This window comes from Macrotis lagotis, chromosome 1 (assembly GCF_037893015.1).
Source record: "Macrotis lagotis isolate mMagLag1 chromosome 1, bilby.v1.9.chrom.fasta, whole genome shotgun sequence".
Taxonomy (NCBI): domain Eukaryota; kingdom Metazoa; phylum Chordata; class Mammalia; order Peramelemorphia; family Peramelidae; genus Macrotis; species Macrotis lagotis.
Genome location: NC_133658.1, coordinates 902,837,619 through 902,846,045, shown reverse-complemented (window position 1 = coordinate 902,846,045; position 8,427 = coordinate 902,837,619).

Sequence of the window (8,427 nt, the reverse complement as noted above, 5' to 3'; positions counted from 1 at the left end):
TACCTGAGTTCAAATCCAGCCTCAGACACTTAATAATTACCTAGCTGTGTGGCCTTGGGCAAGCCACTTAACCCCATTTGCCTTGCAAAATCCTAAAAAAAAAAAAAAAAAAAAAAAAGAGCAACAAATAAACATAGGTTCCTGAACAGACATACATACAAACAAAAAAGGAAGTTCCCATTTCAAGATGCCAATGGCACAATCCTCAAAACAACAAAAGACACAGACAACACAAGGGGGTCTTTGTTCTCACCCTAAAGGGTTCTAGAGACAAAAACATGCAAACTGAGGGGGGACACCCAAACTAATTCTCCCATAATTGAGTGCCAGCAACCCCAAACAACAAACATAAAAACTAGAGGGCACCCAAAAATATTGGGAATATCAGAGGTCCTAAACCAGAAGAAATTCTCATTAAAGCTAAGAATTTCATTAAACCAGAAGTAAAATCCAGAAAATATTTCAATTTAAACTAAAACAAAGATTCAAAAATAGTGCAATTGAGTTGAAAAAGTGTTAGACTCATTCATCACAAACTTTGGTTAGGCTCAAAAGCTGAACTAACTTTTTTTTTAGGGATCCCATTATGCAACATTGTTGAAAGAGAATCTGACCCCTTTCCCAATCAAAATTGTCTAATCCCACATCTATCAGCTAAAACACAGACTTGGAAAAGAGCAAAGATTTGAAAAGTTACAGACTTCTTTCCTTCTAAGGAGCATGTCTGGGTGGAGAAGGAGGGTTTATCCCTTCTCAAAATCCCATCCATATCCATATCCAGGCAAAAAAACTGTTACCACTAAAATTGTAAATTGTAAAAACAGTTAAAATTTAAATGACAGAAAATAAAGGTTAGAATGACGTTTTATCCTCTGAGATTTACCTTAAACCTATAGGTAGAGGCCATTATGGTAATGATGACCCCAGTCAGAGAGAGACCAGGATACTTAGAAAGCCAAAGGTGGGGGAGGGGGAAATTATGCCATACATAGACAAAAGTTTAAACCTCACTGGATGCCATTCTCTTAAGTTGGTCATTTTTTTTACAATGCTATCTTGTCTAAGGGAAGAGGGATACCTTCTTTCCTGGACTGAAATACAAGGAGTGCAGGACAAATATTTCTTTCAAAAGTCTAAAGAACACTTCCATTTCTCACAAAAGCTAGGAAATTAACCTTTGAATATAATTATAAAAAACTTACTACTCTGACACTGGGGCAGGAGAAGGAGTGTGGTAGAACCTGTCCAGCTTGAATCTAATACATATGAATAAAAAATGCTTTTTTTAACCTGTCTTTTTCAGTTATGAATTTCTATGGTTTAACTCAATCACTCTGCAGGTCTGGTGCAAAGTTCATTCCTCCACAGCCCCTCTCAACCTTTTTTCTTCTTGCTCCATATTCAAGTCCCTTTTCCCTTTCCTCCAGTTCCTTTTCCCTCCTTAAACCTCTTAGGGTTTGAAAAGGAAGAATAATCTTCCTGCTTATAAACCTGAATGGAAGGGAAGAAGGAGGTAGGCAGAGAGAGAGAGAAAGAGAGAGAGAGAGAGAGAGAGAGGCAGAACACTGAACAAAGAAAAACCCTCTGAAGTATAAAAACCCCCAAAGTTGTCACCCTTATGATTCCAGGTTTTCTAACTGGAAAATCTACTTAGAGATTTCTCATTGTACCACCTTCTACATTTTAGAGATGAGAAGCTCCTCTGAGGAGGTGTGGAATCTACATGGTGGAGAAAAGGCAGGGACTCTTCTGCACTCTTTCAAATTCTTTCACTACTTTAAATAATATTTCAAAACAAATTCTGTATTGACCAAACACACCAAAGAACTGGGTGAAACATTTTTCCAGTCAAACAGAACTAAGAAAGTTGGCAAGGAAGGTCTTTCCCACCCAAGGTCAGAGTTAAGTACAATCCAGTGCAGTGCAGGTCTTGCCCTTGCTAGGTTCCCAAGGTCTGCCTTGGAGAAATTGAATCAGCTGTGGATTCTGGACCTCTCATCCCATAGACAGTAAAGGTCTTGGACAATGATCTGTTCAGAAGTAGATGAAAGGGGTCCCTTTGCTTGCACTGGATGAAGAAGGAGGACCTATTGCATTTCCTAAAAGCAAATCCAGATTGCAGTCCTGGATCATAGTCCTGGGCAAGGAGGAAGGAACACCAGCACTTCAGAGCTTGTAACTAAAGGGGAGATGGAACCCACATCACAGTTCTGGAATGGGGAGTTTATATGGTCTCTGACAGACCAGAACAAACAAAAAGGAGAATTATGAACATACTTATTTGACCATACTTCCTCAGTAGAACATAAAACTTATGGTTCCCCAGAACTAACTCTGAAAGCAGCATGCAAGAAAAGCATGAACCCTGAGTTTAAATCCAACCTTAGACATTTAATAATTACCCAGCTGTGTGACCTTGGACAAGTCACTTAATCCCATTGCCTTGCCAAAAAACCTAACAAAAACCTAAAAAGGAAAGGAAATAGAAAAAAGAAAAGCATGAACTTAGGTTGGTACACCTTTCACCTCAAGAGCAAAGCTCAACTTTAACATAAAATTAAAAGATAAGAAATAGGCTGATAAAATGAGTAAGCAAAGCAAAAATAACTCGTTAACTATGGTGACAGAGATCAAACCTAAACTCACAAGAAGACAACAAAGTGTGAATTGACTTCAGTTCCCTGACAACAAAAATTGCTGAAAGAGTTCAACAATGTTTTTTTAAAAAAACAAAAGAGAGAGGGAAAAAAAATCAAAAAATAAATGAGAAAATAATGAAAAAATAGTCAACAGCTCGGTAAAGGAGGTATTGAAAAAAATACTGAAGAAGATAAGATTTTACAAAGTATAGATAACCAAATGGAAAAGGAGGTAGTAAAACTCATGAAAAGGAAATAATTCCTTAAAAATTAGAAAGGGACAAGCAGAAGCTAAGAATTCTATGAGACATCAAAAAAAATCAATCAAAAAATGAAACAGAGAAAAAAATGTGAATTATCTCATTGGAACAAAACTGACCTAAAAAGCAGATTGAGGAGAGATAATTTCAGAATTATTAAACTATCTGAAAGTCCTAATTTTTATTTATTTATTTAATTAATTTATTTTGAATTTTATAATTTTCCCCCAATCTCACTTCCCTCCCCTGCCCCTCCCCAGAAGGCAGTCTTACATTGTTTCCATGGTATACATTGATCAAAATTGAATGTGATGAGAGAGAAATCATATCCTTAAGGAAGAAAAATAAAGTATAAGAGATAGCAAAATTATATAAGATAAAGTTCTTTTTTTTTAATTAAAGGCAATAGTCATTGGTCTTTGTTCAAACTCTACAATTCTTTCTCTGGATACAGAAGGTATTCTCCATTTCAGACAGCCCAAAATTGTCCCTGATTGTTGCACTGATGGAATGAGCGGCTCCATTAAGATTGATCCCCATATTGCTGTTAGGATATATAATGTTCTTCTGCTTCTGCTCATCTCACTCAGCATCAGTTCATGCAAATCCCTCCAGGCTTCTCTGAATTCCTGTCCCTCCTGGTTTCTAATAGAACAATAGTGTTCCATGACATACATAAACCACAGTTTGTTAAGCCATTCCCCAGTTGAATGACATTCACTTAATTTCCAATTCTTTGACATCACAAACCATGCTGCTAGGAATATTTTTTAAATTTATTTTTATTAAAGATATTATTTGAGTTTAGTAATATTTTCATATAAGTGATGATATCTTCAGGGTATAGACCTAGTAGTGGTATTGCTGGTTCAAAGGGGATGCACGTTTTTATTGCCCTTTGGGTGTAATTCCAAATTGTTCTCCAGGAAAGTCCTAATTTTTTTTTAAAGTCTAAATGGGGTGGCTAGGCTGCACAGTGGATAGAATACTGGCCCTGGAGTCAGGAGTACCTGAGTTCAAATCCGGCCTCAGACACGTAATAATTACCTAGCCGTGTGGCCTTGGGCAAGCCATTTAACTCCATTTGCCTTGCAAAAAAAATCTAAAAAATGTCTAAATATAATCTTTCAAAAAATGTGTTGCCCTGATATTCTAGAATCAGAGGGGTGAAATAGAAATGAAAAGAATCCATCAAATACCTTCTGAAAGAAATCCCCAAAAGAAAACTGTTAGTATTAGGAAATATTGTAAGCAGCCAGAAAGAAATAATTCAATTATCTACAGTCAGGATAACACAAGATTTAGCAGTTTCTATATTAAAGGATCTAAGATTACAACCAAGTCACATACCCTGAAAAAAGTCAGTATAATCCTTCAGGGGAACAATGGATATTTAATGAAATAAATGATTTTAAGCATTTCTGATGAAAAGTCAAGAGCTGAATAGAAAATTTGAATTTCAAATACAAAACTCAAAGAAGCATAAAAATATAATGAAGAAAGAGAAATCCTAAGGGATTCAGTAAGATTAAACTATTCACATTGCTATATGGGGAGATGAGTCTTGTAACTGAAGTGCTTTCTCATTGTTATGGCAGTTAGAAGCTATAGTTTACATAGACATAGGACACAGATGTGAATTGACTATGATAGGATAATATTTTTATTTATTTATTTAGTTATTTAGTTAGTTTTTAGTTTTTGCAAGGCAGTGGGGTTAAGTGGCTTGCCCAAGGCCACACGGCTAGGTAATTATTAAGTGTCTGAGGCCGGATTTGAACTCAGGTACTCCTGACTCCAGGGCCAGTGCTCTATCCACTGCACCACCTAGCCACCCCAGGATAATATTTTTAAAATAAGATTAAGTGGTGAGAAAGTGGAATGCACTGGGAAAAGGGGAAAGGGAGAGCTAGAATGGAATAAATTCGCATAAAGGAGTCTTAAAAGAACTTTTTGGGTTTTGGTTTTTGCAAGGTAATGAATGGGGTTAAGGGCATTACCCAAGGCAAGTTAATTAGCTTATCCAAGGTAAGTTAATTATTAAGTGTCTGAGGCTGTATTTGAATACAGGTCCTCCTGTCTCCAGGTTTAGTGCTTTATCCACTGCACCACCTAGCTGCCCCCCAAAAGAGCTTTTACAGTGGATGGGAATATGGAGGAGCTGGGGGTGGGGGAGCACTTGAACCTTACTCTCATTGAATTTGGCTCAAAGAAGGCATAAAATACAAATTCAGTTCGAAATAGAAATTTATATTACCCTATAGGAAATTAAAGGAAAAGGATATAAAAAGTGTGTGGGGGGAAGAATAGGGCTGATAGAATAAATTGTGGGAGGTGGTAGAAAGAAGCAAAACTCTTGAGGATGGTCAAAGTGAAAGGAGAGAGAGAGTAGGGTAAAAAGAACTGAGGGAAAAACACAGAAAATAATCATAACTGTGAAATTATTTTATAGAAAGTTTCTCTGATAAAGAGTTCATATTTCAAGTATATAGAAAATTACATTAAATTTCTAACAATAACAATTCACTTCCCAATGGTCAAAGATTATGAATAGATAATTTTCAGATAAATTAATCAATATTATGTATGTTCTTATGAAAAAAATCTAAGGTACCCTTCCAATACACACAACCAAACACACACACACACACACACACATCTGACACATCAGATTGGCTGATAGGATAGAAAAAGAAAATGACAAATGTTGAAGGAAAATTAAGAGAGGGAAAATTGAGACACTAAATCATTGTTGATGGATTTGTGAACTAATGATACTATTCTGCAGAGCAATTTGAAATTATACTCAAAGGATTATAAAATCATATCTACCCATTGCCCAAGTAGTCACTTCTAAGTATGTATTCCAAAGAGATTTACAAAACAAATACAAAAAAGTTCAAGTTAGGCAAGGGAGAAAAACTAATTGAGACTGCATATGTGCACAAATATTTAAAGCAGTCATTTTTGTGGTGGCAAAGAATTGGAAACTGAGGGAATGATGAACAATTCAGGGATGGATGAATGAGTTATGAACAAGAACCTCCCAGAAAACCTGGTAAAACAAGCAGAACTAGGAGAATATTATACTCCATAATAGCAATATTATACAAGAGAGAGGCAGCTAGGTGATGCCGTGGATAGGGCACCGGCCCTGGAGTCAGGAGAACCTGAGTTCAAATCCAGCCTCAGGCACTTAAAAATTACCTAGTTGCATGACCTTGGGCAAGTCACTTAGCCCCATCACCTTGCAAAAACAAAAAAAAAATCATACAAGATAAACTATAAATGACTTGGTTATACTCAACAGTACAATGACCCATGATAATTCCCAAAGACCCATGCTGAAAAATATTCTCTACCCCCAGAAAAAGAACTGATAGAACCAGAATGCCAATGGAAGTGTACTTTAAAATTTTTTTCCATTGTTTTTGTCTGTATTTTTTTTCATAAAAAGATATTTTTGTATGATTGCATATTTATAATCAGGCTCAAGGGCTGCACTTCTAATCTACAGGACTTTTCTTTCTGAGGCCACTGCCCTCCAAAGTCATGACATTCTTCATTTCCATTCACTCACACCTCATACACATTTCAGCCTTTGCTGTAGTCAGAAACCTCACATAGTGTGTTACGAAGCTCAGATGAGATCATGGATAGAAGACATTTTACCCTAGAGTTGCATTATTTATTAGTGGCACATCATGAAGCCTTCAGTCTGGTGTTGACTTCATTCCCTAAACCTTCTCCTGTATCCCTGTGGGGCTCATGTGTTGTTTATTGATTGTGAGACTGGCAAAGGAACACCCGGCATGGTGGGCCTGCATCAAAGAAGACAGTGGATTCTATGAGCAAAGCAGAATTGCAGTCATTCAAAAGAAATACGAGAAGCTCAAATGTAGAGACATCTGAACTCCAAATGTGCATACAAACTCTTTGTGCTCAACCTGTGGCAGAGGCTTTTGAGATCATATTGTTCTGTCTGTCATATTCAGACATACTGAATCTTGACCCCAATAGAGTAGTGTCATTTTGAGTCTCTTTGAGAATAGATAGCAGTTATTGAACAATATGGGAGGGGACTGGTAAATATTTAAGGTGGGGGGTAGGGCAGAGTGAGAGGGTGTATGTACACATACTTTTAAGTTTACTCTGAATTATTTATACTTCATTATATCTAGCTAATAAACAAAACAATAAATCAAACTCTGATTTGTTGCAACCACTGATATCTGAGATATAAACATTCATACCAAACTAACTACAGTTCTTGGAATCCCTTACAGTTTGCTTTGTTGTACTCCTGCCCACATCCATCCTGAACCCCTCTTAGTAGATTTAGAAAGATTGTCCTGATTCCCCAGACTTCTCCCTAATCCTGAGTTCTCTAGGCTATGACCTGAGAGAAGACGTAACCAGGGGAGCAAGGTCACTGAAATCTAGATCAGCCCAAGTTAAAATAGCTGCAGTCTCAATTAGTTTCCTTCCCTTGCCTAACTTGCACTCTCCCTAAATCTCCCTAAAAATACCACAATCTATTTTCTTTTGTTTCCAGGTCTGCTCCCTCTCTCCTTTCCCCACCCTCAAACTGCTGCCCAGAGGCAGATATGGCAGGTACACAAACTAGGGCTGCTGCCCATAGTCAGCCTCCCATGGAGAAAATCAGATGACCTTGATTCAAATTCCAGCATTGTTCCTGGCTTACTGACTGAACTTCATCTCTCAGTTTCTTCATCTGTAAAACTAAAAAGTTAGAAATGTTTGTTTTTAATACCTAGAATGGGAGAGCTTCACAGAATTTCAGAGTCAGAAGAAATATTAACACACGTGAAATCAGAACTGGAAGAGGCCATGGGGAGAACTGAAAGGAAATCGTGAAGTCAGATCATCCAGTCCCAGTCACATCCAATCTCTCAGTATGCACATCTTTTTCTATGAGCAATTTTGGGATTAAGGTTATTTAACATATGGCAAGACTCTTGGAAGAGGGTGTGCTGGAACTTTTAAAAAGTGTTGCACTGAAGTATTATAATTCTACATTATTTAGTTCATTTAAAAAATCTTATATAACCACAAAAAAGAAATGTTTGTTTTTGTGGATAATTGTTAAATCTATCATCAGAAATTCCTCGTCAATTTTAAAAGAAAATAATAAAAATGAAATTAGAGGATAGAGGATACACAGGTTGTAGAGAATCCCCTCTCCGAATCCTAAAATCTAATATTTGCCTTCTTCACCCCACCTTGTCCAATGACTCCCTAATAAGATCAAAGCACAAATGGTTCACACGTGAGGCTTTGGATTGGAGATTTATTTGTCTTATGTTTTGATCAGTTCTTGCTTTGTCATCAATATTTGTGGATGAAGGAAAACTTGGTAAATGATAGGTTCGGGATCCTATGCTCCACAGCTGCAAAGACTATCCACTGAGGCTGGGGACTGGGGTTCTTAAGACTTGTCTGATACCATAGACTTGTCTGATACCATAGGTCTCTCCTCAAACAATAAAAGAAATGGATGGCCCAGA